Source organism: Phyllostomus discolor, chromosome 13 (assembly GCF_004126475.2).
Source record: "Phyllostomus discolor isolate MPI-MPIP mPhyDis1 chromosome 13, mPhyDis1.pri.v3, whole genome shotgun sequence".
In the NCBI taxonomy this organism is placed as follows: Eukaryota; Metazoa; Chordata; class Mammalia; order Chiroptera; family Phyllostomidae; genus Phyllostomus; species Phyllostomus discolor.
Genome location: NC_040915.2, coordinates 50,590,110 through 50,613,500, shown reverse-complemented (window position 1 = coordinate 50,613,500; position 23,391 = coordinate 50,590,110).

Here is a 23,391-nt window from a genome sequence, read left to right as displayed (position 1 = left end):
AAGGAAAACTCGCCAGGTTTCAAAGGCCTCCCAGCGCCTGGCACCGGGTCCCCGCCACAGCGGAGGAAACCCATGCTCTTGCTGACGCTGACAGCGACTGGGACCTCAGCAGCATTGTGAACTTCAGGAATTCTTTGGAAGGGAACAGGAGGGGAATGGGGCAGGAAGGGGAAAAGGAATGCAGAGAAAATAAGGTGGGCGATGGGGGAGAAGGGAAAAGAAACCTGGGATGACCGGGTATTGGTCCAGAAGCGCATAAAGGTCGGATGTGTACGTGCATTTGGATTTTTGCGTGCTTGCTCCTGTGAGTGCCTGGGAGCGCTGCTCGCTCTGCAGCGACCTCTTCTGGTCGACGACTAGAGGTGCATTTGCTGGCTGCTTAAAGCGGATTGCCGCTGCCTGAAGGTGGGGTTCGGGCTGGGGAGCTTGGAGGTAAAGGCAAGTAGAAGCTGAACTCCACCTGTCCCCTCCCCTCCTGTCTCTCAAAACTCCCCTGCTCCGCACCCTTTGCTCTCAGGCCCTATTTCCCACCCTGACACTGCCATTTTAAATGCCTTTGAAAGCTGGCTCCTTAAGTAGCCTGAGACACTTAAAATTGTATTTAGTTGGGACACTTGGGTGTGGTGGGAGCTGCTCGGATGAGGTAGCTGGGACCCTAACCCCACAAGATCAATGAACATTTCCCAGCTGGGTCCTGTTCTTCTAAGTTCCTGAAACATTGATAAAGTTTCCAGTTGCAGACCATGGCTTCATTTGAAACGGAAAGGGTAGCACAAGGCAGGTGAGGAGGTGAAACAGTTGAGGTGTAGGGTGGTCCAGTGACTTGTCCACGGTGAGGCAATGCTGTCAGGACCAAAGGCGATCAGTGAAACGCAGTTTGGCGTTTTGCTCGGGGGTGTTGGGGGGCTGGGGGTCCTCAGGACGGCAGGCATTTGGGTGAGGGACTGTACAAAAACTGTCAGATACCCGTGAGCACACGGTGAGGAGACTTCTCAGTTGGGAGTCTTGAGTGATAAGTGCAGGGCCTCAAAGCCAAACTTCCTGGGTTCAAATCCCAGCTCTGCCATTTCTTAACCGTGACCTTGGAGGAGTGATGGCACTTGTCCGGGTCTCTGTTTCTTCATCAGTGACATAAAGACTCCATAAAAATTCAATACCTGCCCTGGCTGGCGTAGCTCAGTGGATTGAGCTCGGGCTGCGAACCAAAGTGTCGCAGGTTCGATTCCCAGTCAGGGCACATGCCTGGGTTGCAGGCCATGGCCCCCAGCAACCGCACATTGATGTTTCTCTCTCTCATTCTCCCTCCTTTCCCTCTCTAAAAATAAAATAAAATAAAATCTTTAAAAAAAATTCAATACCTTGCGTGTAGGCGGACTTGGACTAGCTGTAAGGACGGAAGGAATTACTGTGTGCACAGGTCATATTTGGAATGTAGCTTACTAAATATAACGGTTATCATTGTGGGGTCAACCAGGACAGGAGCATAACACCCAGCTCTTCCCCTTTTAGCTGCATGACCTTGAGCTAGTTGCTAACCTCTGCTTCAGTTTCCCCACCTGCAAATTGGAGATAATAGTCCATATTTCACATGGTTGTTGTAAAGATAAAGTGGAATGAATGTTGTCTTCAAAGATCAGCACAGTGTCTGGTTCACAGCAGATGCCCATTCAATGCCGGTTGTTATTATAGACGCCACTCGAGTCACTGCCTGTTAGAATGGTGAGTCAGGCCACACTTGGTTCAGTAATCATTTGTAGATGCCCAAGCTTGGTCAGGCACAGTCCTGGGCATGGAGAGTCTGATGATAAACAAGACACGATCCCTTTCCTGAAGGAGTTCACAGCCTGATTCACCTTCCAGCTCTCCACTGCCTTTTCCACCCTATCGAATCGGGAATGCCAAATCACGTCAACTAGTAGTGGCTATCCAAAGAAGCTGTTGAGAAGGATTTGGAGGCCCTGTCCCAGAAAGAGTGCTGCGGACCCTTGGACTAGTGATGTCTGCCACGGGCACAGCACGTGGAAAGGCAGCAATTGTGCCACATGTGACTTACAGTTGAGGTCCGGCTCCTCCAGTATGACTCGAACTTCAGTTTCTCCATCGGTTTATCAAAATATGACCACCTTGCCCTGGCTGGTGTGGCTCAGTGGATTGAGCACTGGCCTGCAAACCAAAGGGTCTCTGGTTTGATTCCCAGTCAGAGCACATGCCTGGGTTGAAGGCCAGGTCCCCAGTAGGGGGCATGCAAGAGGCAACCACACATTGATATTTCTCTCCCTCTCTTTCTCCCTCCCTTCCCCTCTCTAAAAACAAACAACAAACAAATCATTTTAAAAATGACCATCTTGTTCTCGTTCCTTCAGGGCACTGCTTCCTGTTTTCCCTGATGCAGGCAGCCCGCCCCATGGACGGAGACTGCTGTCAGCATGCTGGTTAGTGAGCACAGACTCAGGGTACAATCGCTGCCTGTCCTCCAGTTCAGAGAAGCAGCTGCCCCTCCTCCTGGGGCAGGTCAAATCCCACCTCACAGGCGCTATGGCGTTGCCTTGGGTGAACCCCATATCTCCCTGTGCCCAGGGCTTCTCTGAGAACAGTGTGGCTAATCGTTAGCCATCAGCATTAAGGGACATCAGAACAGTTGACAGTCTAGACCCATTTCCTTAAGTCCAGTGAACAACAAATGATTCAAATAATTACTAGGCTTATAGGAAATATGCTGATGAGACCAATTCATCTCTCCTTGTGCTTTTAAACAAGATCATACTAAAATATTCAAATTACAGGATCCTGTATTTCTTCATGTAGAGAGTTGGGCAGAAAAAAAATGATTGCATTACTCAAGGTTTACCAATCCTCATTTCTTGAAAGTTCTACCTTGTATCTAATCTGAATCCTACTTCTGCTCCTTATTATCTGTTCTTCTCCTAGAATAAATGTCCCTGGATTCACACCAGTAAACCAGGAACCCTCCTTTCCCGGTTGCCTAGTTCCCAAGATTCTGCAAGACACACACATTCCTTGCTATCTCAGGTAATAACACTCGATCCACCGATCCAATGGGTGTTATTATGTGCTGCGCTCCAGTCACCACTTGTGCTAACCCCTGGATACATGTGACCTCGTTTAACCCTTGCAACAACTCTGTGAGAAAGGAACCATCGTTTTCCAAATTTCACAGATTTGGAAACTGAGTCTCAAAGTGGTAGAAGGTTCAGTCTGTGCACAGGCCACACACTGGAAAGGAGGAGGTGTGCCTATTCGAGAAAGAAGCTGAAGCCCAGAGGACACGGTTGGTAATGGAAAAATGTACTCCATGCAATGAAATGAGAGAACTGCCATTATTCCATCCAGTTTAAAAAGCCAATGATATTATATCTTTATTTCTCAAAGTGGGGTTCCTTGGAACCCTAGTGATAGCTCTCCAAAGTGTTGGGTGGTACCCAGCCCAGCAGAGCATTAAATAACGCTCAGCACACGGTCATACACAATGACAAAGTATTCCTTTTATCAATTGTCTTCCTGGCCATTAGGTGCCTTCCAGAAGTAAATCTCCATTCCATCTCCTTGAAATGTCTTTTCAGCAATGAGAAAGCGACTTCAGATTCTGAGGCAGCGGACTACTAGAATTTAATAACATTGCTTTGCTGTCATTGAATTTATTTTCTAGTTCCCTTGAATTACTGACATGTGATACTCAATTTCCATTTTGAAAAATGTCCTCTTTGAAGACATTTGCAAACACCTCCAATTAGGACTTAATATCCAAAACATAGAAAGAACTCATACTACTCAACGACAACAAGAATACCCACTGGTAAAATAAGCAGAGGGCCTGAGCACACACTTCTCCCAAGAAGACATAGAAACGGCGAACAGATATGTGAAAAATGCTCAACTTCACTAGTCATCAGGGAAATGCAAATCCAAACGGCAACGAGATGCCACCTCCCACCTGTTTGTTACAGAGAGTTTTGAACACACACAGCACAAAAGTACAGAGACCAGCGTAATGAGCCCGAGTGCTGACTTCCAATGTCAACAACTGGCAATACGCAGTTCATTTTTTCCTTACTCTGCCCCTTCCTACCCCCCTAAACCATTTTGAAGCAAACCCAAACACTGCATCAGTCCAGTTGTAAATACTGCTGGGTGCATCTCCCAAAGATTAAAAACTGCTGTTATTCATTGTGATTTCCATGTGACTATCACACTAGACAAAATTAATACTAATTCCCTAATATCATCAAATACCCAATGTTTGCTATTTCAAGTGTTTTTTTTTTTAAATTTTGGGGGAGCGTCCGTTTGTTTGTTTGAATTGGGATTCAAATAAAATTCATTCATTGTGGTTCGTTGGCAGGCTGCCATAAGTGCCCTTTAACCTCTAAGTTTCCACACACATGTACGCACAGTCTACCTCTCCTTCTGCTTTATTTTTTTTATTAGAAATGTGGTTTGCCCAGTAGAGTTTCCAATCACCTGTATTTTTCTAACTGTATACCTGTGGCATTAACAACATGTTTCTCTGTGCCCTCAATTTCCTGGGAAGTAATGGTAAGATCCAGAAGTTTAATGAGATTTAAGTTCAAGAGAAATTCTATCAGGAGGTTAATACTGTGTGACTTTTCCTTTTTCTCGTGGTGCTAGCCGACACTGAAGATCTTTGCCTAATGTATTAATTTATGGAGGTCGCGAAACGGTGCTATTCTAATCTACCATTTATTTTTCATGTATTAGTCGAAATACCTCTATAGAGAAGTGTCCCCTCATCAACTGTTTGGGCAACTCAGGGCCTGATCAGGATAGAGAAAGCAGGATAAAAACTTGATCCTCTGTCTTTATTTACTAGTTTAAAGAATATCAAGATGGTATTCAGTGCTTCTTTTTTATCCTTCTGACAAATGCAAATGTAAATAGATCTGATGTGCTTAGTTAATTGCTGTTAATATTCTGATTAATGCTAAAACTGCCCCACGCTAAGCCAGGACAGTCTGTTCAGGGGCTTCCCGAGGCCTTGGACACAGCCACAGGAGGCTTTGACGGCTTCCCTAGGTCCCGACAGGTCAAGAGATTCCAAGCCCAACCTTCGCATGTCCTGCCCAGACCCGGAATCAGCCGTTTCCCCAAACAGCACTGGCTCCCTTGAGGGGGTGCCAGGATCGTTCATCTCTGCTGGGTCAGTTATGGTTTCTAGGACTTTTGGAGTAGAGACCTAGGGGTTTTGTTTTTTTTAAGATTTTATTTATTTATTTTTAGAGAGGGAAAGGAGGGAGAGAGAGAGAGAGAAACATCAATGTGCAGTTGCTGGGGGCCATGGCCTGCAACCCAGGCATGTGCCCTGACTGGGAATCGAACCTGCAACACTTTGGTTCGCAGCCTGCGCTCAATCCACTGAGCTATGCCAGCCAGGGTGGTTTTTTTTATTTAAAGACAAAATATATATATCATGAATTTCTACTGATATTCCTAACTCTGATAAGGGTCGTTGGTTTTCCCTGTGAATCACAAACCTCACATTTGTACATTTTTGTGACACAACAAAAATCCACGTTGGGTGACGCCAGCCTGACTGCTCATTTCCTCCATCCCGTCACACACACACGCCCCTTTCAGAACAGCCACACTTACCCTGTCGCCTCTAAAGGGAATGCCGAGCCCAGGTTAAGATCGTTGTAACCACTCCCTTGGGGACGTGTCCCAGTTGCCATGTTTTACTGTCAGTTGGAACAGAATCACACTGAGGTGTACTCACTTTGACTTTTGATTTTTAGGGATTGCTTTTTAACATAACGTTGTTTTTTAATTATGTAAAAACACTGACATGGTTCTGAAGTCCAAGCTTCCAAAAAAGTGTGTTCAGACAAATCTAGGCACCCTGTCCTTCCAACCCTTTTCACTCTATATATCATTTTAAAATTTCTTATGGTTTATCCTTCCATTTAAAAACGTATTTCTCTTTCAAAATTATTTTATTTTTTAAAAAAGGAATAGCACAGGTGAGACAAAGATACTACAGAAATTCTAAAGTAGTGAACCAGTGCCCTGGCGGGGTGGCTCAGTTGGTTGGCGTGTCATCCCACGCACCAGAAAGTTGTGGGTTCGATTCCTGGTCAGAGCACAAACCTAGGTTGTGGGTTCAATCCCCAGTGGGGGTGCATATGAGAAGCAACCGATCGGTATCTCTCTCTCACATTGATCTTTCTCTCTTCTTTCTCTCTCTCTCTCTTCCTCTCTCCCTCCCTCCCTTCCACTCTCTCTAAAATCAATAAACATATCCTTGGGTGAGGATTCCAAAAAAATTAAAATAGTAAACCACGCATGTGCAGGGCACAGTGTATTATCGACCTGTGCGAACAGCCGGACGCTGGCTGTTCCGGGACCGGAAAGGGGCCGTGCGGGCACCGGAGCCGCCAGCCTTTGACGCAGAGGTGGGCGGGACCGCTCCTTCCCTCGCTGGCGGCACGCGTCGGGCGTGCACTCACAGTGAGCCTCTCATCAGCTGCACTAAACTCGTACAGCATTTCAATGTGTGTACGCCATCCGTGTTATAAAGAGGAGGGGGGGAAGGGAACTTGCCTAAGAGAATCCAGTTCTGCATCCAAAACCATCCCTCCTCCATCTGTCACGCCTCACCTTATGTAGTGTGTGTGTGTGTGTGTGTGTGTGTCACATGTACATATGGCCCCGGTGCCTTCTGCTTGCAAAGATAGGCTGCAACTTCTGAATGCGGCTACTTCGTCTTGTCTGTGACTTCTTTTCTGCTGAAAGGAAGACACCATTCTCTCCTGGAATGCTTTGAAGCAGAAGACAGAGGCAACTGACCTTTGGTTTGCGGGGAAAAAAAGAGAAAAGCAGGGCTGTTCACACGTCTGTAGATGCCACAGATCTGGCGGCAGAACGGAGGCCGGGGGGCCCTCCGCAGCCGGGGGCTCTGCGGACCGCTCTCCGTAGCAGTACCCTCCCTTACTCCTCGCTCCCAGGCTGGGTGTTGCCGACACAATTACGGAACGAATCGATAGTCAGCGCTGTGATGGGACGGCGACTGGTAACGCATTATTTTCCTCCTGGAAACTGGGTCTGCACCACAGGCCCGCCGGGTGCTACCCAGGCTCCCGACACGCCCGGAGCGCAGGGCACCTCACGGTTTCCCAGCAACTTCTCGCGGCAGCGCTTTGCAGCAGGCTCCTTGGGCAGGGAAGAGGCGTGCCTGAGATGATGCAGCCCGGACGTCCAGGGTGCATTTCCCCACTACTTTTCTCCGGGATTAAAATAAATGTGCCATAGAATGTCATCTTTAGAAAAGCAAGAAATGATATATTTTTAAATCTCTTTCAACTAGACTTTATGGAGGGCTCCTGGGGGCTAGTACTCAGCCACACGCTTACGGCTCCCAGCCCCACCTCCGTCAAGGGTCATGGGATGCGCGTGGGCAATGCCCAGAGGGCGTGAAGGGCCAGCGTGCCTGTCCCCACTGAACCTGGGCGACTCACCGCTGACTCTGGCCTCGGTCTCCCCATCTGTGAAATGAAGGGATGGGGCTGGCAGAGGCCTCAAAACAGCCGCCCGCAGGATGAATCTGGCCTACAGACGTGTTCTGTTTGATGCCCACAAAGTCTCCAAAAGGGAGAAGTCGGATGACGGCAGGCCAAAGGCCAGTGCTCCCCTTTCTGCCACACACCCCTCCCAACTGCATCCCACCCAGCCTTCCCCGGGCACACGCTCGCCTTCCCCTCACCTCTCTGTCAGTTCCTGGGACTGCGCATCCCTAGGGGCCCTCCCAGGGGCGGCACTCTGCAGTTTCTCGATGTTTTCCTTTGCTTCCGGTATTTATAACAGTAACGTTGACACTAGGAGACACTAGCATTTGTGGAGCTCCTGCTACCTGCCTTGCACGGGATTCAGCGCGTCACACATGTTGGGTTCCCTCCTCAGAGTAACCCAGGGAGGAGGCTATTATTATGACCCCCCCACCCCCGTCCTTTGCAGAAGAGAAAACTGAGGCTCAAACGGGAGAGAAAGAACATGGCCCAAGGTCACACAGGTGGTAGTAAATGGGAGAGCTGGGATGTAGCTCTAGGCCATTCTGAGCCCAGGAGTGACATTCAAAATACACAACCACGAGCAGGGTGTGGAGCTCACTCATCAGATGGGCACTGGACACAGAGCCGCCTGGGCTCCGGGCAGAAGGACGTAGTGGCCAGGACAGTGCAGACAACAGGACCCACGGGGGTCGGAGCGGCGGCGCTCGGCCCACGTGAGTGGAAATACTTCACTATGAAACGTCCAGCGTGCCGCCGCTGTGCTTGCTGGCGTCAGCGGCCTTGCAGCTCTTCATCACTCCGCACGCTCCGTGTCCTGCTGAGTCAGAGGCACCTGCAGTGTCTGTAGAGCCTTGTGTTAGAGGAGCACACAGAACAGGGTGCTGACCCGCAGGCAGCGTCGCCGGGCGATTCTGGAGGTGGGTGAGGTCTCCTGAGAGATGCGGGGGGGGGCAGGGAACTCAGCAGCAACAGCCAGACCGCTGCTTTCAGAAACTTAGAAATAAGGAAGGAAGGTGGGACTGACCTGGGAAACCAGTTCTGTGGGTTTCTACGTGATCTGAAGGAAGCGGGGGCGGGATATTAAATGGATCACATAATACTGCTCTGGCCCCAAACCTACGGAGAGTGTGCTGAGTCTCGGAAAAGTGCTTCCGGTCACGTGCCCTTTCTGACTATTACAACCATTTACAAAATGCACTGGGCGCAGGCTTCTGTGCAAGGAGTTGTACAAAGGGCTGAGGTTTCAACAAGAGGACGGCATCTCTACCTTTGATAGGCTCACAATCCAGGGGTTGGTGGGTTGGGTGGGGCGGGGGGAGAGACAAGTAGACAGGCAATGACTCTGTGCTGTGACCTGTGGCATTATGGGCTAAACTCAGAGGACAGGAGGAGCACTCCTCTCTGTTGGGGGAATCAGGGAAAAACGAGACCCCAAGTATGAGTTACCCAGGCCCGGGAGGCAGGGTGAGGGAGAGAGCCCTCCCGTACAGAGACCCAGAAGTAAGACAGAGCTCAGGCTACCGCGCTGGCTACCACGCTGGTTCTCACAGTGGATTCCAGCCCACCAGCAGCTGCATCTCCTGGGAAATGGACAGAAATGCACATCCCCAGGCCCCAAACTCTAGGAGGTGGGGCCCAGCAATCTGTTGTTTGATTCTGACACAGCCCTCCAGGTGACTCAGATTCACGTTCGAGTTGGAGGAACACTGAGAACAGGGTTTTGCGGTTGAGTGGCCAGAAGTGTGGGTGGAGAGGAGGGGGCGGGGCGGGTCAGGAGAAGCCTTACGTGATCGAGGTTTTATCTTTAGGGCTTTGGGGAGCTTTGGGAGGGGCTTTAAAAGGAGCAGTGACATGCCTCTTGCTTTTACCTTCGCACACATCCCTCCAAACTGCTGAGCTGACTCCTGTTTCCAAGCCTCTGTGTTTGCTGTTCCACTTACCTGGAACAGGCCACCCCCAGATTTACAAACTGCTAACTCCTCATTATTCAGACCTCAGTTCAAACACCACTTCCTCTGATGACCCCACAGTAGTAAACAGTCCTTCTGGCCGCCCCTCCCCCACCAGCTTGTTTCATTGTCTTATAGTCAGTGTCTCCACCTGCAGTCACCTTGTTACGTTGTGTCTCCCTCTACTAAAACGTGGCTCCCATGCCTGCCCCCAGCCCCCAGCACACTACCCAGCACACACTGGTGCGTGTGCAATACCTGAACTTGGCAAACGAAAGAAGCATGACGCCCACGGCAGCTCCCGCTACGGCCATCAAACTACACAGACACCGAGGGAGCTCAGGGCAGAGGGCCTCCTGACCAGGTGGGTTGCCTCGGATGGTTTCCAGAAAGAGGCAGGTTTTGAGTGTTCTTCAGGACAGTGAGGGAGGTAAAGAGGAGAAAGAAGGAAGACATTCAGAAAAAGGAAAAAAAGAAGAAAAACAAAACAGCATGAGCTTGGGAGCCAAAACAAGCCTGTTACAGACCAGGAGCCTAAGTGGTAAGAGAAGGGAGGTAAGGAGGAAGGTGGGTGGGAAGAAGGAGGCAGGAGCGACGAGAGGGGGAGGGATCCGTAGGAACCTATGACCTTGGAGACCACAGAGGAGTGTCCTTAGCCATTGTCTCAGTTCTCATTGAGCTGTGTCTATGCCTGTCCCTCTGTCCACCCCTCCTCTGGGATGTTTGATCCCTTCTGAGCCAGAAATAAACATTCCTACACACTGGGTTTCCACCAACAAGAATAACTTTTTAAATATAAATAAATGAAATAAATAGAGGTTGTGAGATTTTTTTGGTCAAGTGTAGACAGTTTTTTAAAGAATCAATTGCCATAAATTATCATGATCATTTTAAAAAAGAAAGTACATTTTATGCCCAAAATGTAGGAAAAGAAAAACGTGATCTCAGAATAAAGAATTTACTCCTAAATTGACTAAATTTCACAACATTGTCCACGGTGTTTTCTTCTCCTCATTTTGCTGCAGGATGGCAGAAAGGACCCTGCCCGTCAGACCAGCAGGAGGCGCTCTGGAGCACTGCCCTGGACAGAACACAGGCAGCCCCAAAGGGAGCAGGCTAGGTATTAAATGCAGGCATTTAAAATAAGGAGCAAAGCCTGTAGCTTCTTACCCAGGCTGGTAAATCAAAGTCAAGTTCACAGAAATACTAACCTCACAGATCCACGTGTCCAATTCCTCCGTTTTTTTTTTCCTTTTGCGTTTTTTATTATGGTAAAACATCCACAACCCAAAATTCACCATTTTGACCATTTAAAGCACACAACTCAGCGACATTAAGTACATTCTCAATGTTACGTAGCCGTCACCATCACCCATTTCCAGAACCTTTCCGTCATCCCAGACAGAAACTCCGCCCCCATTAGATGACAGCTCCTCTCCCCCATTTGCTGTCCCTGGTGACCTGTGTTCTACGCTCTGTCATCTAGACTCGCCTGCTCTAGACATCTCACACGAGTGGAATCGCACAGACTTTTCCTCGTGTGCCTGGCTTCTTTCACTTAGCACATCTTTTAAACATTCATCCACATTACGGCACGTATCAGAGCTTCATTTCCTTTTAAGACTGAATAATATTCCATTTTCTGAAGGTACCATCTTTTGTCTGCCCGCCCACCCATCAGTGGCCACTTGGCTGCAGTGACTAAGGTTACTGTGAACACTGGTGCACTCGTATCCGCTTGAATCTGTACTTCAAGGTATCATGGGTATGGGCCTGGGAATGGAACTGCTGAATCCAATGGCAACTCCGATTTTTTTTTTGTTTTTTTAGAAACCTACTCCTCATTTTATGTCAAGGAACGGAAGGCTGGAACAGATTAGGGATCTGCCCAAGGTCGCACAGCCCTGAGGAGGTGACAGAGTTGTAGCTAGACTCCCTCGGGGAGTCTCTGCCCATCCCGGCCAAGGGGCAATGACAAAGGGAAGGGAGAAACCCCAGGGCCACGCGCAAGGAGAGCGACAGGTTTCGGACGCCTGCCTCCGTGGTTTACTAGAGATGTGTCTAGTCACTCAGCGAGCAGATGCAGCCTGGGGCGGAGAATTCGGGGACCCTTCCCAAGCGGTCAGCGTGCCCCATCCCTGACCAGCACCAGCACGTCACGCACACCCGGAGTCTGACAACCCTGGCGTGTGTTTGCTGGTGAGCAAGTTGCCTCATTAGGCTTACTCCCCCGGAGCTGCCAGGAAGGTGGGAAGACTCAGTTGCCCTCTGGGATCCGCTGTGAAGAGAAGAAGACGCCCGCACCACCGCAGCAGCATCGCAGCTTCGGGTTCCATGTCATCAGAGTGCGGGTGAGTCATTCTGAAGGCGGGGGAGTGTAGCCCAGGTGAGCCAACAAAGTCTCTGGGGCTGTCAGATCCGCAGCGTCAGCCTCCCTCTTGTGACTCCCACCCAAAGGCTGCGACTCCCCGGGGTGCCCGTCTCGCTTCACCTGGCCTGGACCTCCGTGGGCCTCGGCTTCCTTACCTGTATAGTGGGGAAGGCAGTGTTCGCCCGACAGGACCAGTAGGGGCGTTGTGTAGGATAATGTGCGCAAAGTGTCCGCCTCTGTATTTCTTCCTCCCCACACACTGGCCCATGCTTCCAAGCAACCTTAAGGTGAACACAACTACCGGACCCCAAATGCTAAGCAGCTCCAACAACGCAAAGGGCAACACGTGAACCTATGATACAAAGGGCAGAAACGTGAACCTCTGGATCAGAGGGTTTGCAGAAAAATGAGAGAACAAAAAAAAAGAAGAAGGAAACTACGTAGGACAACATTAGGATCATTCGCCCCGAGTGTTGGGTGATGCATCTTTAGCCAACAGGGAATTTTCTGTCTTTTCCACGCTGCAAGCGATTTCCTTTCAGGCTGTCATTTTTTTTTTAAAGCTGATGGAACAGGAAGAAAAAGGAAAAGAAGCCACTCTTTTTCATTTCTTCAAAGGCAACCCAAATTTCACCCCTTTAGCAAATGGCTCTAGATAAAAACCCCACTTCAGCCTGCTTTCTGTGATTAAACAGCCCTCTTGTTTGTCAAATAGCAGGGAGAAGAAAAGAAAGGGACGCTGCAGCCGCTGTTAAGTGCTCTGAAAGTGGGCTCGCTCCCGGTCCCCCCTGGTGGGGGCACCAACCCCAACAAAGGCATTCTCGGAACGGGAGGCGAAGCGGAGGGTTAGCTGCCTGGAATAGGAGAGAAAAGGTGGTAGGGTAGGAGGAGGCGCCCTATAAAAGCCTTCATAGGATTGTGAAACCCTCAAGCTACTAAGCAGGTCTGAGACTCTTTCTTGTGCCCGGCCCCCTGCCTTTTTAGGGGTGACGGCCCCAAGTGACTGCCACACGTGGACCCTGTCTATTCTACCCGTTCTCCGCGTAAGAAACCATATCCTCGGGTGAAGCGAATAGACTGCGTCCTCTTTTCGGGACGGGATGCTGCAGAGGGCTAACCTCAGTCCATCCTGCTTCACTGAGGACCCAAGTTCAGCCCGACTACAGGAGAACTTGAGTTTTCATGGGAAGCAAGAACTTTTTACGGAAATCCCCCCTGCGTCCCGAAGGTTCCGCTTGGGATGCACATGTGTTGGTCTGCTGACATCCTGTACTTCACTGGGCAACTTCACCTCCTGACGACCTAACCTCCGCCTGCGTCTCGGTCTCATTTGCTGACCAACAGTCCCAGGAGTGTGGACAGGAGCGGAGGGCCACTGGAGGCTTCCTGAGCAGGTCGGTGGGGTGGTGTGACCCACAGGTTTTGATGTCAGACAGGGTCAGATTCCAACGGCATGCCTGCCTCCACTCGGTGATCTCCGGCAGGCGGCTTTCCCCACTGAGCCTCCTTTCTCCTCAGTAAACATGAGAATAATCGACCGCTTTTAGAGCTGTCACCGGGATGACAGCAGGTGCTGTGAAAGCACCCGGCACACTGTAGATCCCAGATAAATGGCCAGTCTTACTCTCACGCCTCCCTGCCTTTCCACACGCAGCTCCTTCTGCCTGGAATGCCCTTCCACCACGTCCTGCTCACCTGTGAAGCTCTCTTCTCCTTTCTCCTCAGCCCACCCGGAGCATGCTGCCTCAACGGCTAGAAATGCCCGTGTCATTCTGGGGTATTTCACTGCAACCAGCATCGGGGTTCACAAATGTGTTCCCATCAACACTGCACATGCTGGCAATAGATACCAAGCTTCCTTCATCTCTGCAGGTCCAGCATTTAGCACAGGGGTTTGCATATAGGAGGAACTTGGTGTTTCCTAGATGAAACCATTCACACTTTAGCATGAATTACCTATGACTGCAGTTTCCAAACAGTGGTCTAGGCACAAAGGCATTAAGTCAGTGCAGGGGAGTATCTCAATAAGCTAAACTTACTCCACTAAAGGGCTTGCCTTTTCTCTGAGACTATCCTTTCTTCCCTTCTATCCTATCCTTTCTTATCCTTTTTTAGAGTAAAAAAAACTCGTCATTTATGGAATAATTTGTAAAAGGTATTTATATTTGATAAAACAGCTTTTGCAACCTCTGTGTTGAGATATATCTACATCTCTGTATCTAGCTGTATTTCAACAAGGAAGTTTCGAGTGCATTCCTTGAAAATGTACTAGCACTTGAAATTCAGAGTTTCAAAAGTATGAGAACCGCCACTTTATGAGATAATGGAGTAAAAAGCAGAGTTGGAGGGGATATAACCCACGACTGCTAAGTCTGGATGAGAGGAAGTCGGGAGGAAGAACCTAGTGCGTGAGATATGGCCAGGGATGCACATTTGATCTGACTAAAAATGCTTAAGGTGTCTGCGTGAGCAAAATGATTGATGAAAAAAGCAAGCAAATTTCCCCTACTTTCTAAGGATATAACTCCACCATCCCAGAGTTCCGTGTCTTAATTTACTCGGGTCTAAGGCCCTCCCAATTGTCCCGCCCCCAGCTGCTCAGATCAAGAACGTCCTTCAAAAACTAACAATACGGTACAAGGAAGGGCGCCCATCGCATTGACCTCCACGGCCCCTCCGGCCTCTTGAGTCCCGTTCAGGCTCCGCCCCCTGAATGGGAGCTGCTGTCCCGGCGCTCCGAGCAGATTCTGGGAACTTGCCCTCGCCTTGGCCTCGGAGTCACACTTCTGTAAAGAAAGCTCCATTGACCGCGATTCCAGGCATTGTCAGGCATTCCTCAGTCCTGTCTCCCTCTGTCCCGTCCCTTTTTGTCCTCTCCTGCATGGACACATCTGTCACTTTAAAGTCCCCATTGCTCATCTGTCATGGTCCACAGCCAGGAAGAGACGAGGGAAAAGGCCAGATGAATGTTTTGCCACTAAAAGGAAGACTTCGGCGTTTTTAAAATTCTTCATGTCTCCGGGTACCGTGTCCCCCCGCCCCTACTCAAAATTAGCAATAGCAGCGGTGGTGATAATAATAACAAGAACAGCAGCAACTGTGCCATACAGCAGCATAATGACGCACGGAAGGCTTTATCCTCAGCCCTTCACGGCCTCATTTCACCTCCAAGATGTTATCATGTTGCAGGTGAAGAAACCGAGGCTCAGGGAGAGTACATCACTTGCCCAAGGAGCTTCTCGCGGCTGGTGGAGTCAAGGAATAGAAAGCCAGTGTTTCTGACGCCAAACTTCTGCGCTTAACCTCGCTCCATACGGCCTCCGCTCATGCACCGCCAAAGGCCCTGACGCAGCCCACCAAACGGGACTCAGGTTTCTGCTGTGGGCGCTCAAGGCCCTTTGAGGCCTGGTCTCCATCAGCTTGTACAATCTTGTTCCCCACTCATGGCCTTCTGGAGTCCTCCGTGGGGGGTACTGAGAATCCCTTCTGCTGAAGAGGTCTCTCACGCCTGGGTTTTCCCCGGACCATTCCTCACTCCTTGGCATGCCATGGCCCTATCCCGAGTCTACCCACGTTGCGAGCCCCAGCTCAGATCCCACGCTTCTCAGCCCACCAGAGCCAGTGGCTTCTCCTTCCTCTCAGCCCCCTAACACGTGGGGTGTGATGAACCGTGGAGCCCATCGCATGGAGCTCCGTGAGTTACTCTGCAGTCATTCTCCTGCGGGCGTTTCATCTCCCCACCCTGACAGACACCCACGGGGGGCAGTGGGGGGCAGCGGGGCTGTGTCACAGTGTGCGTCTCTCGTGTTACCTCACTGAGAACACAACAGCTGTGTAACCAGTGTTTGGTGACTGACCCCCTTCCGTCCTCTTCCTCTCCCTTCTTTCTTTGCCCCGCCTCACCCCCTCCTCATCCTCCCCCTTTGGCATTTCCTTCTTTTCTTTTCTCTCCCTTCTGTTTTCTTCTGCACTATTAAGTGTATTAGGCAACGGCTGGCGTGTTCCCCCACAGTCTTTGCCTCCTGATATTCGTGGCTTTGCGTAACCTCCTCTCCTTAGCATGGGCTGTGTCTACAGACTTGCTTCTCATGACCGGAATATATGGCAAAGGTATGTCACTTCCATTGTCACACTGCAAAAAACTGTGACTGTCCCTTGTTAGCACTCTTGCTGGCACTGGCACTCTGTCTTGTCCACTCTCTTGCTCACTCTGATGGAGGCAGTTCCACGTTGTGAAAGGCTCTATGGAGAGACCCATATGGCAAAGAATCAAAGGAGGCTGCTGGCCAACAGCTCATGACGACGTGAGTTCTCAGGCCAACAACCCGCAAGGAACTGAATCCAGCCCAAAACTACGTGAGCAAACTTGGAAGTGGACTCTTCCCAGTGGAGCCCAGGGGGGGGGGGGGGGGTGCTGCCCTGGGCCGAGCCTGGACTGCAGCCTTGTGGGAGAGCCGGGACCAGAAGCCCCAGCTGCACCACGCCCAGACTCCTGACCCTGCGCCACTGTGAGATAATCAAGATGTTGTTTGGAGAGAGTGAATTGATAAGTAGGAATAGATTTACTCAGCAGTATTCACTTACTCAAGCAGCTGGTGAATGTTTAGCGCGGTGTCCTTGTTGAAAGAGGGAACATTTTGATGACTCAGCGTGGCTCTTTAGTTTTGAAAAGCTTCAGCCTCCTTGGGAGTTGGGAAGAGAGTCAAGTTCTCAGATCACTGTAATTCTGTGTCACTTAAGAGTTCTAACAGAGAATGGAAGAGGAACTTGATAGAGAAGTGTAGAGGCGGCAGCTCATTCTGCTTGGGAGAATCTGAGAAGGCTCCCCAAAAGTCAGTGTGGAGCTACGACGCCTTGGAGTGCAAGTGATGGGTCATCCACTTGCGGGAGGGGGACAGAGGGGATGGAGGAGCATTTCAGGCCAAGGAACACCGTGCACAAAGACACAGCAGCGTGAAAAGGCTCATCATAATTGGGTAAAACATGGAAGTCTGGCATTCACTATTCTGAATCCTCTATTAGAACAAGAACAACATGCATTTATCAAGTGTTCATTCTGCTACATTTTAACACTCAGTATCTCGTTGAATTTGCGAGACATTCCCACAGAATGAACAATCTCTATTTACAGGTGAGGCTCAGGAAGTAAAAGTGGCTTGTTCAAGGTCACCGAGCAAGTCACTGGCTAAGCTGGGATTTGAATATTGATCTGACTCTCCCACACCTTTCTCAACCATCCACCGCCTCTGTCGTATCTGTGATAGGCAACAAAAGGGAGAGGATTCCAGCTTCTGCCGGAAAGGACACCTCGTCTTTAGCTGCCTGGGGACCCACGCACTCCTCTCACAGCCTGGTATGAAAACCAAGAAAAGAGGCCGGGTCAGTTGGGTCCTCTGTCCATCCTGGGGCAGTGGGTAAGGTCATAGGCCTAGGTTCAAATCCTGGCTCCTCCAGCTACTAGCTGTGTGACCTTGGGCAAGGTACTTACCATCTCTGAGCTTCTGTCTTCGCATTAGTCAGAGACATGATGACAGCACCTAACTTGCAGAGTCCGTGTGATTCCCACAGAAAGCAGAAGCAGGGAAGTAAAGGTATACCATGAGGTTGGAGGGCCTCAGTAAGTCCGTCCAGCAGTGAAAATCTAGTAGTGAGGAACCAAAGAGAGAGAGAGCAGGTGGCCTCACGCACCCTCCTCAGAGTCTGATGACTTTGTAATTCTGATTCTCTCACATCTTTAGAACCAATATTGCATTCTTCAGACAACCTGATATTGTTGCGGGGAGAAGAGAGTGTGGGAGGAGGAACATTTATTCCCTACTCCTCATGTTTCCCTGCAGAGGGACCTCCAGTAGAGTAGCACCTGTGGCTCTTGCCCCACCTTACTGGTGCACCTGGAAGAAGGAACTGAACGTGTTCAGCTCAGTATTCTCTCTTTGGAGGGTTGCTTGTGTGAAGGGAAGGTTCATTCTGGGTTTCCCGGGGCAGGCTTTGTCCCATCCATTTGCTTGAGGTAGAGGTTGAAGCTAAGTTCAATTTGGAAGACTATTAGCAGCTATGTCCTCCAAAAGAAGTTTTCAAGTTTTTTTTTAATCAGCAATAAAACTGGTCCTTTGAGCTCCTTCTGACTGACTTTCGTGTCTCCTGCAATGAGTTTCGTGCCACCTTGAAAAGGTTCACTCCTCCCTTTTTATGATGCTCATTCCAAACCGCCATTAAGTCTTCTTGTCACGATTCCAGGTGGCTCTCCTAAGCAAACTTTCTGCAAAGATGGCTCTTCCTTTGGCTTCCTGCTCCCCTGACATCCTGGCTCCCCACCCACCCGGGCCCTGAATCATGGAGCCATTTGGCAGATCCGCTTTGTACCCATGCCTCACCCTCTGCCAGCCCTGCAGACGCCTCAACTCATCCAAGTCTTACCTCATTACTTCCTGGCTGATAACTATTCTAGCAACTTCTTTATGTCCGGTGTCTGTTCCAACTTCTCCACTTTGTCTTCCTCATTGAATCCTTAAAATAAAAAGCTCGGTATCTGGCATTTTTGAGTCATTAATTTCAAGTGTGTACTTCTTTTATTAGCTCTTCTCCATGCCCCACTGAGAACTCCCTTTTCTCCTTGCTGCATTTGAGAAACTGCATTTCATTTTCTTCTCGTGACCGAGCTGGGACTCACTCGGACTACCTCACGCCAATGACGCTTTTGCAGAAGCATCAGAAGACACAGCCTCCATGTGCAGATTCCCAGGTGCATCCGTGTAGGGATTCCCAGGTGTCGATTGCTGGCATGTGAGCCCTCAAAATACCTCTTCCAAGGGCTTGCTGCTCCTCTGTCTGTTCTGAAGTACTTTCCAAGAATTACTTTTTCTGAACTAATCAGAGGTAGGCAAGAGTCACCAGAAGGGCACTGATGATGGACAGATTTATTGAGAGAGGAAGGTGGGCTCATCAAGAAAGCTTCTACAATGGACACATATGTGAGGGTTTTCTTTTCTCCCTGCAGATAAGCTCTCTTATCACCAGCAGAGATTTCCCTACAGGACCTACTGGGGGAATGAAAGGTGGGGGAGGGGGACAGGTCCAGTTCTCCACAGTCCTGTGCAATAGAATGTTCTATGATGATGGAAATGTTCTATCTGCTGCACCATTGATAGAGTAGCTATAAACTATGTGAATGGTGCCTAGTGTGACTAAGAAACTAAATTTTTAAATTTTAAATTTTCATTTTAATTAATGGCAATATAACTAGCCACATGGAATTAGGAGCTACTACATTCAACAGTGCGTTCTACCTGATGATCTTTTGGGGTTCCTGAGACTTTCATCTTTTACGGTAATCACAGGTTTGGGGGAGTCCAGGGGAACGTACAAGAAGACGCAGGTCCACCTGCCTTGCAGAAGCTGGGTCACGGACGGAAGCCGCGATGCTTCCTGCCTAGAGGAACCGCGTTCTAGTGGCTGCTTCGAGAAGAGGTCACACACTGCTGGTCTGCAGCCTAAGCTCAACACGTAGGCATGATCGACTCACTCGATTTTAAAAATTGAATTAGTTGCTGACATTGAAAAATCAAGAGAGTACACATAAAGTATTGGGTTTCCAGCTTCTCTTGCAAAATTCAGAAGACCCCACCTGGGAACATTCAAAGGGAGGCGAGTAGCAGCAGCCTCCTCTACCTAGGATGAGAGTTCTTCCGCCGGCGACAGTGCCCACACTCCCGGGGCTCTGAACGCCCCATGCAGGCATCTGGGTTTGTGTGTCTTCCTGTCACAGGTCTACGCAGAGGCTTTGGTATCAGACCACCTAAGTTCCCATCCCATTTCTGCCTTGGGACAGGCTGTGTGACCTTGGGCAAGTGACTTGACTTCTCAAAGCCACAGTCTCCTCATCAGGAAAGCAGGGAAGGTGATAAAAATAGAATAGGCCTGGAGCTTTGTTGTCAGGGTTCGGTGGAACAATACTTGAGTGCTCAGTAAATATATGGTAGCTGTGAGACGGGGAAAGGGAGGAGGAAGAGATGGAGGAAGAGGAGACAGAGGAAGAGGAGAAGGAGGGGAAGGAAAGGAGTAGAGGGAAAATAAGAGCTGCTAGTCAGTGTCCAAACACATCTAAGGCCAACAGGAGAGAAAGGGAGAGACAGAAAGGAAGGGAGGGAGGGGGAGAGAGAGAGAGAAAGAGAGAAAGAGAAAAAGAGAGAGAGAGAACTTTCCCCAGTGAAAGATTTCCTAACCCCCATCACTTTAGTTCTGTTCCAACATTATACCACAACCACCCACATAGTTAGCCCCAGGACACGGGGCGGGAGTTGAGGGGTGAATGAGTGGATTTACTGAGGGGTGAGAGGGATGTGTGAACAAAAGCAAGGAAACAAATCAGTTGGCCCCTGGGACCTTTGCTCTTGGGTCTGCAACCTTTGCCCTGAGAGCCCGTTTCCCAGTCCACTTCTCGGGAGCATTTGGGACCTTGTGACAGAAATGTGCAAAGGGTCTGGGCTTCATGAAATCCACTGGGGCTGAAGTCCCTCCCCCATGTGAGCATCTGTCATCAGAAAGGGTCTCGTGTGGCTTAGTTTGTGCATATCTAGCAGAGGAAGAGGCACGCCTTTCTAAGACAAATGGAGGGAAGGTTACCAGTAGCCGTTTGCCAAGACACACGGGAGGCATGACCGTTACGACCTCAGGTTCTCAATGTTGAGCTCTGCACAGTTTCTCAAGGTCAATTCAAGGGCCATGTAATTCAGACCATGCTGACAGAGGGGCACTGAGATACCAATTCAGGGCCCTGCACCCAGACACTAGGATTCTCAGTCCATTTGGGGGTGGGGCTAGGGAACCCACTTTTGTAGATATACAAGCTGTCTTACTTACACGGCTCATCTAATCAAGTCCTATTGGTGCTGGGGAGCACAGTTAGCAGCTGGTGAGCATTGCCTGGCACGTCCCACCTCTGGGGAAGCATGAAGATCACTGTAAATTTGGGCGGTCAGGGAAGGCTTCTCGGAGGAAGAGGGCCAGCCTTCTGCTGGGTTTGACATATTTAGATGGGGGCCACAGGAGGAGATTAATTCACTCATTTATTCATATGCCAGATATTTACTGAACACCTACCATGTGCTAGCTTTGTTCTGAGTAGCAAGAAGAGAACAGTACACAAACTAAATACTCGCAGATTTAGTTAGGGAAGGCAGGCAATCAACAAAATACATCAGCAAAATACTTGGCTCTACGATGGTGATAAGCGCTGAAGAGAAAAAACAAAGCAGAGACCTAGTCCAGTACAACTGGTGTCCTTGTAAGAGGAAGTCAGGTCATAGGTTGGGAGAGGCAGCAGCCACAGGCGTGCCAGAGACTTGGCCAGGGGAACGCCCAGTGAGAAGGCAGCCCTCCGCCAGCCAAGGAAAGCGGTCTCCAAAGAAACCAAACCTGCTGCCCTTGATCTTGGACTTCTAGCCCCCAGAACGGGGAGAACATCAATTTCTGTTGCTTAAGCCTCTCGGTCTGTGGCCTTTTGTCGGGGCAGCCCTAGCAAACAAACATAGACACTGTCAAAGAACCAAGTGCTCACAGATCAGAGAGGACAATTAAACAGGCAGTTGTAACCGGAACAGATCTCCACCAACAGAGAAACGCCCACCTGAATGAATCACTGCTCTCTCGTGAAACCACCAAATATTTGCTGAGTGCCTACTATACATTTCCAGGCTGCGCTAGACACCGGGGATAGCATGGTAAATAAAGCAGATACATTCATTGCCTTTAGAAGTTCACCAGGTCCTCTGCCCCTCCCTACACACTTAACACTGTGCTCCGCCCAGACTCAAATAAGGGGGCTGCAGCGTCGTGAGGCAGATGGGATCAGGACACCTGGGTTTCGGTCCGTGATCTCCCACCGATGTGCTGCGTGGCCTGGGGTAAGCTACTTACCCGCTGTGGCCTCAGTTTCTCTCTAACAGGCAGCAACGACACCCAGGTACGATTGCGGCAAGAATTAAATAAGATCACGGCCATAAATCAGAGTAAGTGCCTCACAGATGTTTGCCATGGCTATCACCGCAGACTCTGAAGCAGAACCAATCAGGGGATAATAAATATCATCACGAATGCAGAGTGCTTTCTCGACACCACGGCGCTCTGAGTGATCTGCATATATGATTGTATCTGTGAAGCCTCCTCCCTGCAAGCCAGCCTTTCCCACTCTGATTTTCTGGTTTCTCCTGTCTGCTTTGTGTTTATCACTCCCATGAAAGCACTTCAGAGTGGAGACGGTCTCCGGGAGAGGCGAGAGCCCGGCGGGGGGCGGGGGGGAGAACAGCCTGTGCCACTATCCACCGTGCCCTGCCTCTCCCGTCTGCACGCGGGCCCAGGCAAGCTGGGAGAGGTGTCTGCAGGGAGTGGTGCCCTGGGGCTCCCTGGCCTAGCAGAGCCACTGACAGCACATGTGACTGCGGGTCCCCATCGGGGTGGCACAGTTGTCCGTCTCTGTGTGTCATTCCTGGCGGGGGTTTTGTAGTTAAATCTCCTCCAGCGCCACTGGGAGACGGGAGACAGCGAGGAGTTGTGATCATGGAAACCACGTCTCCCCTGGGCCCCAAGGGGCACTTCTGGAAATGGTTTGGAATTTGATCACAGTCTTCGAGCGTAAGAACCATGGTTAAAAGCTGTTATTTCCTCGCGTCTGATAAACGGTTGTCGAGAAGCCGCCAGTTCTGGTTTTGCTGGGGGAGATTGGATCGGGGAAGGGCGTGGGTCAGGGGAACGGGGAGAGAGATGACGGGTTAGGCTCCCGAGCCTCAGCCCTGCAGAGCGAACTGAGCTGAGAGGATTTGGAGATGGTCCTGCCTGACTGTGTCAACAGTGAGACCGTCAAAAGCTCAGCTTTCATTAGGGAACTGACACCTCTGGATACATGGTCGGCCCTGAGGGTCTTTGAAAGAATTCTAGGTGCAGGAGTTGCTTTAAGTGAAGCTGAAATGAGCTCGGTGAGGCTTTGGGGGGACTCAGAGGGGCACACGCCACGTCTAAAGGAGGTGGCAGCCCCCAGCCCCAACTACTTGCTATCCGGTGGGCCTGTGGCTGCAGCGCAGGCCAGTGACCCACTTTCCCAGAAAAAGCCCCGAATCTGGAGCTTTAGGTAAACTCTCCTGACATTTCAATGTAAGCCATGGGGTCTCACATTTTAAAATCACACTGCAGGCTGTTCATTTCAGCTTGCAAATCGAGCTGGGAGGGTTAAAAAAAACAAAAAGCTCAAAATTCCAGAGGCAGAAGGGGATTTTAATATATTATCAATTACCACAATGCAAACAGCACTAAAAAGAATAGTTATGATTTATTCGGTAATTACTGTGTGCTTAGCAATTTGTTTATATTACTCCAGCGAGTCCTCACCACCACCGTGGGGCTGTAGGCACTTGTAGCCCCGCTCAGGAGAGCACTGGGGCCCGCAGAGCTAGAGCGGCTCGTCCAAGGTCACACTCCGGTACCCAGGAGCCTCTGCGGGGAGAGCAGTCGTTTCCTGCGTGCCTCCCGCGGCACGGAA